Source organism: Rutilus rutilus (assembly GCF_951802725.1).
Source record: "Rutilus rutilus genome assembly, chromosome: 17".
Taxonomy (NCBI): Eukaryota; Metazoa; Chordata; class Actinopteri; order Cypriniformes; family Leuciscidae; genus Rutilus; species Rutilus rutilus.
The window spans coordinates 34,546,831-34,560,042 of record NC_140230.1 but is presented as its reverse complement, the minus strand read 5'-3'; positions in this window follow the sequence as shown (position 1 = coordinate 34,560,042).

Genomic DNA, 13,212 nt, shown 5'->3' with positions numbered 1-13,212 from the left:
TATGTTAGACCAATACACTGTTTTTTGTTTCCACTGCTACATTTATTTATTTTTTTACATTTATTTAAATAAGTTTGATTACATTCTATTTTCGATTTGCATGCACAATTGTTCTTTAAATAAATAAGAATTCAACACATTACATACATCTGTTATTTTGTCTTAGTTATGTTTAGTTAGTAAAGTCTGGTGCCTTTAGTCTCTTCAAGGAAGGTATAAGGTGGAAGATATACAGTTTATTATTAATTCAACTATAGTATCGGATCGGTATCGACAGATACACAAAGCCCAGGCATCGGTATTGGGACTGAAAAAGTCGGATCGGTGCACCCCTACATATCTCACCACTGCTTGGAGTCCGAGAACACAGAGTCCTTCAACACCTCTCCAGTTTTACTTAGTCTTAATGAAACTGAGACTTAGCCTCACTCATAAAGATCTTGCCTTCAGGTTTCATTGCAGTTGTGCAACAATCTCTGCAATATTTCATGACTGGTTGAACATGATGACGCAGCGTTTCAGCTCTCTAATTCATTGGCCTTCTAGGGAAGAGATTAAAAATAATCTTCCTGCCCTGTTCAAAAGCCCCCCATTCAATTCAGTGAGGTGTATCATAGACTGCAGCGAGATTTTTATTGACCGACCAACATCACTCAGTGCAAGAACAATGACATACTCCAACTATAAACAAGAAAAAGAGAGCTTTTAGAAGCGGTGACAAAGAACAGCTGAGATTGGTGCAGAAGGAGCTCAAAGACAAGATTTCTGAGGGAAAAGAGTCCCATAAAAGAAAGCTGGAAAGCAAACTTCAGGAGAATAATACTACCAGGGAGGTGTGGAATGGAATGCGGGCCATTACTGGCCTGAGACAGAAGAGAGGGGTTGGGATAGATGGTGATGCTGAATGTGCAAACAATCTAAATCTGCACTTCAATAGATTTGACTGTCCTGCGTCTCCTGTCCCCACTCTCAGCTCCAACCACCTTCTCCATTCTCCTCCCCCCTCTCCTGCTCCCTCAGCCTGTCTCTCTCTGTCCCTCTCAGCAGATAACATCAGAAGGGAACTGTGCAGACTCAATTCCAGTAAAGCTGCTGGCCCTGATGGTGTCAGTCCCAGGGCCCTCAAGTGCTGTGCTGCCCAGCTGTCTGGAGTTCTACATCAGATCTTTAATATGAGTCTGAAACTGCAGAGGGTCCCGTCACTATGGAAGACATCCTGCCTGGTTCCTGTCCCCAAAAAAAATCAATCCGTCGACCCCCAGTGACTACAGGCCAGTGGCTCTGACTTCATACATCATGAAGACGCTGGAGAGACTCATCCTGAAACATCTGCGTCTGTTGGTTGAGCCTTGGCTGGATCCACTACAGTTTGCATATCAACCCCGTATCGGTGTGGAGGATGCAATCATCTACCTGCTGGACCAGGCACATTCTCATTTAGACATTGTTGGGAACACGGTGAGGATCATGTTTTTCGACTTCTCTAGTGCTTTTAACACGATCAGACCATCACTGCTGAAGAATAAGCTCACGGAAATGCAGGTGAATGACTCACTGGTAGCCTGGATTACGGACTATTTAACAAATCGACCACAGTATGTACGGCTGAAGAACTGCTGCTCTGATAACATCCTGAGCAGTACGGGTGCGCCACAGGGGACCGTCTTATCACCCTTCCTCTTCACCCTCTACACGTCTGATTTCAGGTACAAGTCTCAGTCATGTCATCTGCAGAAATTCTCTGATGATTCTGCCATTGTGGGCTGTATCAGGGATGGACAGGAGGAGGAATATAGGAGTGTGGTGGACAGCTTTGTTGAGTGGTGTGAGTTAAACCATTTACAGCTTAACATCACAAAGACAAAGGAATTGATTGTGGACTTTAGGAGGCAGGCTCCTCCTCCCACCCCTGTCATCATTAGAGGGACTGATGTGGAGGTAGTTGAGGACTACAGGTATCTGGGGGTACATATTGACTGTAAACTGGACTGGTCTAACAACATCAACGCTGTTTTCAAGAAAGGGCAGAGTCGGCTTTTCCTACTGAGGCGGCTTAGGTCTTTTAACGTATGTAGGAAAATGATGACCATGTTCTATCACTCTGTGGTAGAGAGTGTCGTGTTCTTTGCTGCTGTGTGTTGGGGCAGTGGGGTGAAGACAGCTGATGCAAAAAGGGCTGAACAAGTTGATTAAAAGGGCTGGTGCTGTCCTGGGTGTCAGTCTGGAGAACCTGACAGAGGTAACTGAGAGGAGAATGCTAAAAAAGCTTCTCGGTATCATGGACAACCCCTCTCACCCCATGCATGCCTCTTTGATGGGCCATCGGAGCACACACAGCAATAGACTCATCGCCTCTAAATGCAGAACTGATCGTCACAGGAAATCTTTCCTACCTGTGGCAATAAGACGATTTCTCAGGATTAATAATAATGTCAATACTATTAGCCGCTTTCCGACCAAGTAGTTCTAGGAACTTAGTTCTAGGAACTGTCCACTTCTAAACAGTTCTAAGAACTACTCTCCCCCAAACTCGGTTTTGCTGTTTGCGTTCGCACTGGCCAAGTGGCCATAGGAACTGGTAGGAGGGGTAAGGGAGTGACGCAAGCACTGTGACTTTTATTTTGACGGCGCGACCCACCTTTATTTTGGCGGCGCTGAGAACGCCAGAGCAAACAATGCTCGCATTCTCTGTGTTTATTAGTTAGCGATCTGTCTAACAGTACTGTTTAATATGTTATTAGATAGAACTGTTATAGAAAGTAGACAGTATATGAAAAAAGGTTATTAGCCTTTGCCGTGTGGTTGATGTCCAGTGTTGCTAGCTGGGCAGATAAACATAATCAAGGAATTTTTTATTTTATTTATTTTTTATTTTATTTTATCATTGTTATTTTGTTTTAAGGAGATACAAATTATGCTTATCAACCTTGAATGACAATGAAATTATATCATATTATTTTGGCAGTAAAATTTTGGGCGGTTTTTTCTTGTAGTGGGCGGGTTTTGGTGAGCTTTTGGGCTGGAAATCACCGTCCCAATCTGGCAACACTGTCTACAAGCGCTCTGAGTTTGAGTCAAAAGCAACAAGCGCCAAGCATCTTTCCAAACTTGTAATGAGAAGCCTTTACAGACCTGTTGTCCTACAAAAAAGAACATTTAATGACATTTTACTCCAAACTCACTTCATAACGTCAGTTGAGTGTTTGAAATAACTTGCTTTTGTGATCTGATGTGGCTTATCATAGGCAGAAATTATATTTATAGTATTTTATACAGAGATAAAGGCTACTGTATGTCGATTAGCACTGCATTTTATAAATACTTTATGCTTATGAAAATACCCGAGATGTCTAGAATAACATATTGTCACAAACATATGTTTATTGTCTTCATGTTTCATCAGTCAAAACGTCTTTATCTGGGTTTTCTGCTGCAGCAAAACCTGGATGCCTTTGTCCATTTAAGGTATTTCCTGGAACGTAATAAGTTTTATCATTTCTATGAGTCTCACTTGTGGACGTCACAGATTTTGATCATAATAATTTAATATTTTATAATAAAACGTTAGAAAATTAAGCTTTATTTTCAATTGCTCAATCAAAACAGAAGGATTTAGTATGGAGTGTGATTAGTGATTTTGGGCTATATAAACAAAATTGACAATGTTAAAAGGAACACGCCGACTTTTTCTGTTTTCGGAGTGATTCTGTTTCTCGGAGATGGTAAACGACGTTTTATTCTTGTGCTACAATTGTGTGGCCTGTGCTTCAAAACTTTCAGCCCTGGTTAAGACAATAAAAAGCTTAGTGTTTAGCCTATTTTTTGCCCAGAAGTGTGTGTGTGTGTGTGCTATGGATGTAAAGATACACCTTTATATCAAGATATTGCGATATAAAAATTCAATTATGTAGGCCTATCGTTGATGTAAACAATATAGAGTTAGTTTTATCCAGGATTCAACTTACTGTATTTATAAGGTATATTGTAAATTCTGTCATCATGTAGCCTACTCACCCTCATGCCGTTTCAAACCTTTACAATTTTTGTTCAACTTCCAAACACAAATGAAGATATTTTTATGAAACCTGAGAGATTTCTGTCCCTCCATTTAAAGTCCATTCCTCTAAAACTTAAAAGATCCAAAAAAATTAATAAAGGCATCATAAAAACTGATCAATCGAGTGGTCTAATCCAAATCCAAGTCTCCTGAATAGACACAATGACATATGATGAACAGATTTACAACAGTGCGCATATACTGAAGAAAACACGGATGTTCAAATGCTTGAGTAAAGTGCAAAACAACACGAGAGTAGGCTAAAAGCAGAATTAAATTTATTGGATAAACTAACCATTCACAGTTTGGGAATAGTCCTTTTGACATGCTTCCTTGCGATTAGAACTGTGATTGATTGCATTGATTATTGCTTTGCATTGATCATCGCCATGACTTGTCTGAGAGGCAACGAATGCCTGCATTGAAGTTTCAGTGACATTACTACATAATGTTGAATATAATGTATAATAATGCAATGGGGGAATATTTGTGGGTCCTGATAATAAAATAATATTATTATTTTAAAAAATAATGAAGAAATACTAGTAGCCTAATAATAATAATAATAATAATAATAAAAACTCTTCTTTATTTTGGCAAAAAATGTTGCGATAGTATCTTATTGTGAGTTCAGTATCGTGATTTGTATCGGACAGTGATATGAGTGTATCGTTACAGCCCTGCTTTGTATGTATAAATGAAAACGCTGAGCATCATAGTATTTTATATAGCCTATATTAAATATACACAGCATAACTGCAAAGATTTTCTGCTGACATTAAATTAATTTAAAAGTAAAAATCTATGTACATACAAATTGCTATTTAGTTAGCTATTATGTATTGTTATATTGGTGATTATAAAGATTAAATAATCTGCCTTATGTTCATTTTGTGATTTTTTTTTTTGTGCTAAATTTGTTTTAGATTTTGAATCTAATTGGCTTCCTTACAAACATCCCCACCCCACTTCTGGACAGGTCATGTGACCGTGGGAAAATTTTCCCACGATCCACATTAAAACGTTAAAACAACATGTATTAAAATTATATCGAGCAAATAGTTCTATTTTGTAATACATTTGAAGAAAAGTTGTACATTCACAATTACATAGTGTTTAAAGGTGTATAAAACATTGTTTAAAGTTTAAATTATATTTTCTTAAAGATATCTAAATGTGTTAGTATTAAAACATCTAAAACAACATTTTATGTTAAAACATTGAAAATCAATATTCAGTCATTTACAGAAGAGTATAACAAGTTAAGAGAGTTTTTCATTACAAAAAGATATTTAAAAAAAAAATGTTGATCCATAAGCATTTAACTTTCACACATTATTTATAAAATGTTACATTTTACATAAAGTATCTTTAAAGTGTGTATTTTCTTAAAGATATAAAAAATGTGTTAGTATTAAAACATCTAAAACAACATTTTATGTTAAAACATAAATGTTAAAACATTGAAAATCAATGTTCAGTTATGTTCATTTTGTGATTTTTTTTTTTTTGTGCTAAATTTGTTTTAGATTTTGAATCTAATTGGCTTCCTTACAAACATCCCCACCCCACTTCTGGACAGGTCATGTGACCGTGGGAAAATTTTCCCACGATCCACATTAAAACGTTAAAACAACATGTATTAAAATTATATCGAGCAAATAGTTCTATTTTCTAATACATTTGAAGAAAAGTTGTACATTCACAATTACATAGTGTTTAAAGGTGTATAAAACATTGTTTAAAGTTTAAATTATATTTTCTTAAAGATATCTAAATGTGTTAGTATTAAAACATCTAAAACAACATTTTATGTTAAAACATTGAAAATCAATATTCAGTCATTTACAGAAGAGTATAACAAGTTAAGAGAGTTTTTCATTACAAAAAGATATTTAAAAAAAAAATGTTGATCCATAAGCATTTAACTTTCACACATTATTTATAAAACGTTACATTTTACATAAAGTATCTTTAAAAGTGTATATTTTCTTAAAGATATAAAAAATGCATTAGCATTAAAACATCTAAAACAACGTTTTAAAGATGTTAAAACATTAAAGGGACACTAAGTAGGAATTTCTCCCATCTAGTGGTGAAACTGTATTTTGCATTCAAACGAATAAAGGCCAATTTATACTTCTGCGTCGAGTGTACGCCGTAGTGTACGTCGTAGGGTACGCACGTAGGCGACGCCGTCGTGAGCATTTATACTTCTGCGAATGTCTGTGTTGCTCTGCAGTTACACCGCCGAAACGCTAGTTGGCGCGGGTGGGTTTTAATGTTCCAGTTCCACTGTGTTTACATTCCTCGCGGCTGTTTTGAGTTTAGGTTTCTACGAGCAATGGCGACTGAAGGAGTCATACAGATGGCTGTATTTCCGCACTTCTTCAAGCAATCTCTCGGTCACTTGGTCTGTTTCCATGGCTCTTCACTGATCTTCGGAATTTAAAAATGGCGGGCGGGCGGTGCAGAGTGCAGAAGATCATTCCGGAAATGCGTAGGAGGAAACGCGATGCTATCCAGCCGACTAATCACAGATCTTGCGGTCCGCGTCGCCGCGACGCGTAGTTACATTTTTGAAGAGGTGCGCGTCAGGGTACGGCGAAGGGTACGACGTATGGTACACGTCAATGCGTATGCTACGCCGTACCTTCTACGCGAACCCGACGCAGAAGTATAAATTGGCCTTAATGCCTCACTTTTTCAAATGCGCGTTGCATCTACGGTAGACGTTATGTACCAAAAAGCTATGACAGGATGTCTTATAATAGCACTTCGAGTTTTTCTTCGGGTGAACAGGTTTGTTATTTAAAACAAACTGAAACTTGAATCAACGAAAAAAAGAATGTTACAGTATAAATTACTGACTGTGAAAAACATTAACTATGGGTAGTTAGTAGTAATGCCGCCTTTATTCGTTATATTTTTGAAGTACGTGCACTGTTAGATATCATCATCATCCGTGCCTTCTCTAACGTTCCTTTACTCAGTAGCTGCTATTCATCAAAGAGCCTGTTTAACTTACTATGAATAGAATAGATAAATAGATATAACTATAAATGTTCTACTATCTATATAATAAAGTTCACAACCAAGCAATGAAAAAAAAGCTTGTAATTAAGACCGTAACATTGACTTACCTGTCGAGAAGAAAGCAGGCAACTTCAGCATCTCTTGTTTTGAAAGCTTTCTCCTGCATTAGCTATCCCGACATTAACCCTTGTTTTTGTAATCTCCGGTCACGTTTCCTTTTACGGTCTATTTTGGACTTTTTCGATGACGAGGACTCCTTATCCTGTGACTCATATGTATGTATGAATGAACGGTGTATAAATAACCGTGCAGTGCAGCCTTTTAAACTTGCCGCGGCAGTGACAAGCGCCTCTCACTGCTCTGCTCCTCCGCTTCTGCTGGCTTCAGTCACGTGACGTGACGCTGGCTCTGAACGAAACGCGTTGTGGAAACGCGTTGGCCTAGTACTTTTTGTCCCTCTCTGCTATTATAGTTTTTCAAGATGGCGGAACTACATGGAAGCCTCCGTGGACCTACCCGTCCCATGTATATAAAGATAATAAATTCTTCGTTTACGAGGATTAGTCTGATCATTGGCATAGGTATTTGTACACCATTGAGGGCATATTTATGAATAAAAATATTGATTTTAGATAATAAAATACCTAAAAAGCTACTTATTGTCCCTTTAATGAAAAAAGTTTAAATTATATTTTCTTAAAGATATCAAAATGTGTTAGTATTAAAACATCTAAAACAACATTGTATGTTAAAACATAAATGTTAAAACATTGAAAAAGCAATATTCAGCTCCGGACCGTGGGAATTTCCCATGGTCCCCTTCTCTACAAACATCCTCACCCCTCCCCACTTCTGTATTGTTTAACATATAACATTATGACAATGTATATTTCAACTTTTGAATGAAATGTACAATAAAGACATGATCAGAGATGAGATCAGTGTTTTTTATTTATTAAAGAAGACACATGTAATTTCATTATTAGTGTCCATAGTGTCCATCACTTTTAAAACATTAATGAAATAAATTAAAATTGCATTTTTTCTCTAAAAGAGTTATTAAAAAATGAGTTAGTGTTAGTTTAAGATGTTAAAAATCAATAATTTACAGAAAAGTAAGTGCATCCATCCACACAGTATTTGTAAAACTGTTACATAAAACACAAACTAGTTTAAAAAGTCTTACGTTTTTTACATACCATTTGTTGAATGAGAACCAAAAACTCTTATTATCTCCAAAGGTATATTCCACATGAAATGTATATCCGAAATGTATATCCAAAAGGTATCCAAGACCAAAGGTTTATCCAACAACAAGGATATATCCATGACCAGAGGTATATCCAAATATATGTCCAAAAGGTATATCCAAGACCAAAGGTTTATCCAACATTAAGGGTATATCCGGATCCATAGGTTTAGAGATTTTATTTCCAAAAGTTACAAAGTCTCGTGAGGAGCTCAATGAAACACGTCCACACGGTTACATCCCAAAAGTTAGACTGACCTCTGTGACATCTGCCCTGTAGCCACAGGTAGACCACTCCCACCCTAGACCCCTCCCACCCCTAGACACCTCCCACACCAAGACCCCTCCCACATAGGTCCGTGGAGCCCAGGTGAAATGTCCGGCGTGTTGTCCGTGTAAACCACATATCCCAACACACACACACACACACACACACACACACACACACACACACGTAACACTTTCACATACAACTTTAATAATAAAATAACTTTAACTTTAATAAAATGATACAGACCTTTAAAATACAAAGGTTTATAGGCTAGTATTTAAAACGCTAGACCTATCAGAAAAATTAACAAGAATGTCTTCTTACGTATACAGATTTTAAACCCTGTTAAAAACAAAAAAGTCAACGTTAAATCATTTAAAACAAGATATAGAATGTCTTTCACTAACAACTTATATGATTCCATGGTGCTTTAATGTTTGTTTGTTTGTTATTAACTAATACCTTTTTTAACTAAAACACTTCAACATCCTGCACAAATTAAAGAAACATATGAGCTAGGGAAAGTCTCAGACCCCAGATAAACAGATAATGGAATGTTCACAATCTACAGTGTACACTCTTCTACTTAGATATTCTCCCACTTAGCGTGTGTGTAAATAGTTGTGCTTAAATCTTTGGCTGTATTTTTTACACATCAACATATTTGTCACACCGTAGCGATGCATCACGGTCTTGTAAAGCCGAACTAACTTTAAAACATCATCTTTATACGGGAATCACGTGTGTCCAAAACATTAGTGGGGTGATGTCCTCGTAGGCTTACACACCGGGAACATCAAGCAATGTAACTCCGCAGCACCGATAGTGCTGTGAGCCGCTATGTCCTCCGGGATATCTGTTGAATTATTGTAAAGAGTGTAAGTTTTTTTTCCCTTTTTTAAAAAGTTAAGAAAAATGATACTAAAAAATAAAACACTCGCCTTGAAAAAATTCACTGGGTAAAACACCATCGGGGAATGAACTCACTGTCATCTATTCACCGAATAAAGATATATAACGTTTTTAGGCATGGGTTACTGACAAATTCATTCCATAAAAATTTAATAAATCTTTTGTTGAAAATACTTACAAAGATCGTTTAAAATTTGTGATAAATCTTCATCATAGCACTGATCCGATGAAACTTCTGCTTCGCGTTGAAAAGAGTGCCGCCCTGCGGCTCGGGTGCAAATAATTCGCTACCGAGGTTTCCACAGGGGGAGGATCTGCCATCCCTAGATCATCCATTCCCTGAACATCTAGCCTTGAGAAACCCTTAACGGGCACTCGATGAGAAAAGGCTTTTCCCAAAACTTTTTCATCTCAGCCACACAGGCTGGGACGGCTGGAATAAACTGCCTGGCTGGCGGGAGACGTGACGGGAGTCTCTTTCCACCATACAGGTCTCTTTCAGCCCCTTGACCTGCTTGTTGAGAAGGCCAGTCAATAGACAATCTAGCCACGGCCCTGCGACAGACCTCGATTAGATCAGCGTCCACCTGTACAGGGGAGGGTGAACTCTCATCCTGTGCACTCGGTGGCCAGGACTGGTTGGGGGGAAGAATGGCATCTTCCTCGTCGTCATCCTCGTCCTCGAGAATGTTCGACAATACCTCGTCATCGTAATCTTCCTCTCCCGCTAACGGGTCATCAAACAGCAGGGGAAGGACGGGTGACACCTTCTCCATCATCTCTGCCCATGAGCTGGTGGTCTGAGGACAATCCATGGGTTCCTCTCTGGGTTGAGCAGAGAGGCATGGGTCCGATTTTCCCGCGACTGCCACGCGGAGTCTCCTTTCTCGGATCTTAGTCGAGAATGTTGCACAATGCGGGCAGCCCTCGGGGTTGGACAGGGCTTCCTGAGCGTGTTTAGCGCCCAGACAGGAGATGCAGAGGCTGTGTGCATCCCTAGCAGAAATCCACAATCCACATGCACACGAGTGCGGAGGACGACCCTTTCCTCTGGGGCTCTCCGGTTCTATCGCGGGAGCCATGATAGAGCTTGCACTCCCTTCGTACGATAAGTTACACCACAACGTGACAACTAGTACGGAGCTGTGCCGCGATTAGAGAGCTTTCTTTTTCCTTATTTTTTTGGAGCGTGGTGAGCACCTAGAAAAACTTGGAAACTAAATGGAAAACTTAAGAGCAGGAAAACTCGTCTTGACACGTTAGTTATCGCACTCTTAAGTGACGAAGTCACTCAACAACTTAAGAATTGATTGCGTTAGGGACGTTACCTCTCGGCTCTGTCTAGAAACTGTTAAGCAATAATTACCAAGTCTGTTGAGGACAGCTTCCAATATCTTCCACGGGGAAGAGAGCGAGAATGACGAAACGGCAGGTAGCTGCGGTTTATATACAGGGAGGCGGGACTCCCTGATCGCTGCAGCGATTGGTCTGCCATGGTTGGCAGATGTGGTATAACTGGTGCTTCCGCGATCGGTCATGCCCAGAGGCGTTCCCATAGTGAGATACCGGACGAATGTTAGAAAGAGAACAATGTCTAAAAGATGCTGTGACAAGATGTACAGCATACAAGCTAAAAAACCCAGAAATATATTTTTTATATGTTGACCCCAAAAAACGAGCGTTTAAGGACATAAAAGTGGATACAGGCTGGAACGAATGGGTAAATTGTGGGATCCTGAGTGACGCTTATTCAACTTCAAATAAAAGCATTTATACTTTTCATTTAAACAAAAAATTAAAATAAAGACGCATTTGTGGTTCTCAGACATTAGTGTTTTTATTTTATTTTATTTTTATTTTTAATCTATGCAGTGACTAAGTAAGACATTTTAAATGACCTTCTGGAACCACGGTGTACCTTCTTGTCACACTTTTTTTTTTTTTTTACTCCAGTGATCATTTCTGGTTAAAAATATTTGTGTGTGTGTGTGTGTATAGACACAAACTCTAAACTCTTGACAAATGTTGTTATTCTCAACTAAAACTACAATTTTAATTACTTTGAATAGTTCAAATATAGATGAAATAATAAATATATAGGCCTATATTAGATAGAAAAACTTAAAAATAAAAAATGGTTTTTAATACATTTATTTTGATAAGCTAATCAAGTACAAAAACAATGAAATAAAAATAAAGGCTAAATTTTATGGAAAAACCCACCCGAATAAAATCGATAAAAGCTCATAACAAAATAACTAAACCTAAAATTAAGCTTTATTTTAATTATAAAATAGGCTAATAGGCTTTTGAGTTGATCTTTGAGTTTGGTTAATATTTAATTGCCATATTTATTCATCTTTTTGTAACCACAGATCAGTTTGTGCAACTTTTTAGTGGCTTTTCATCAAAACATGACAATTAAGCTCAAAACTATACATGAAATGCAGTTCTATTATAATTATCTATCTATAAATTACAGAAACGTCTGTCTGTCTGTCTGTGTGTGTGTGTGTGTGTGTGTGTGTGTGTGTGTGTGTGTGTCTGTTATTCACATATCTCTCGAACCGTTAGTCAGATGGATTTCAAACTCGACAGGTGTCTCGCTACGGGCACGAGTAAGTGCAGTGCCAAGTTTGACGTTGTTTGGATGAGAAATGCAAAAGATATCGTTAAAAATACCAGTAAAAGAAGCACTTAAGGTTGTGGTTTAAAAATAAACATTCTGACATTAGAGGGTTGTATCGGTCAAAGAAGCCCCAAGAAGGTTGTGGTTTAAAAATAAACATTCTGATAAGCTACACTGTTTACTTCTGAATATTATATTTTATTCACGGCCATCATTTGTAGTAACCTATTCACAAACTGTGTGCTCCAGCGTAGCATTTTTTCGGAGTTCACTGTGTAGCCTGCTCCCTGAAATCTGTAAGTCACCTACGCCGTTTACTTCTGTATATTATATCTATCTATAAATTACGGGAACGTCTTTCTGTCTGCCTGTCTGTGTCTGTGTGTGTGTGTGTTATTCGCATATCTCTCGAACCGATGGATTTCAAACTTGACAGGTGTCTCGCTATGGGCATGAGTAAGTGCAGTGGCAAGTTTGACATTGTTTGGATTAGAAATGCAAAAAATATCGGTAAATATACACTGGCTTTTGCCACTCCAGCCGCTGGCCACTCCCCTTCTCACACTGCACACTGAGTGAGCACAGCCCAGGACCAGAAAAGCAAAAAAAAAAGAAAGCAGCGGAGCTTAAGTAGCTTGGAGTTCACTGTGTAGCCTGCTCCCTGAATCGTGTAGTACAGTTTTCCACATTTATTGCATGTCATTATGTCAGTATCAGTATTTGCTTTCTACCATGCACAAATTAAAATGTCACTGAACTTTTGCTGTGTAATTGTAACAATGAGCACTCAAACACACCAAACCAACAATTACTAAAAACACAAACAAAAACTGATTTTGCACGGGCACTTTGCACTGCTCCCTGAATCGACGCGCTTATTCATTTGTGGATGTTAACTGAATCTGTAAGTCAGCTATGCTGTTTACTTATGAATATTATATTTCATTCTGGTGCGCTTAGCGTTATCGCTACTGCGTAATAGTAGCCTATGCTATTCACCAACTAAACATATCCTATTCAATGCGTTCACAGTCTCTTTCACAGGCATCATTTGTAGT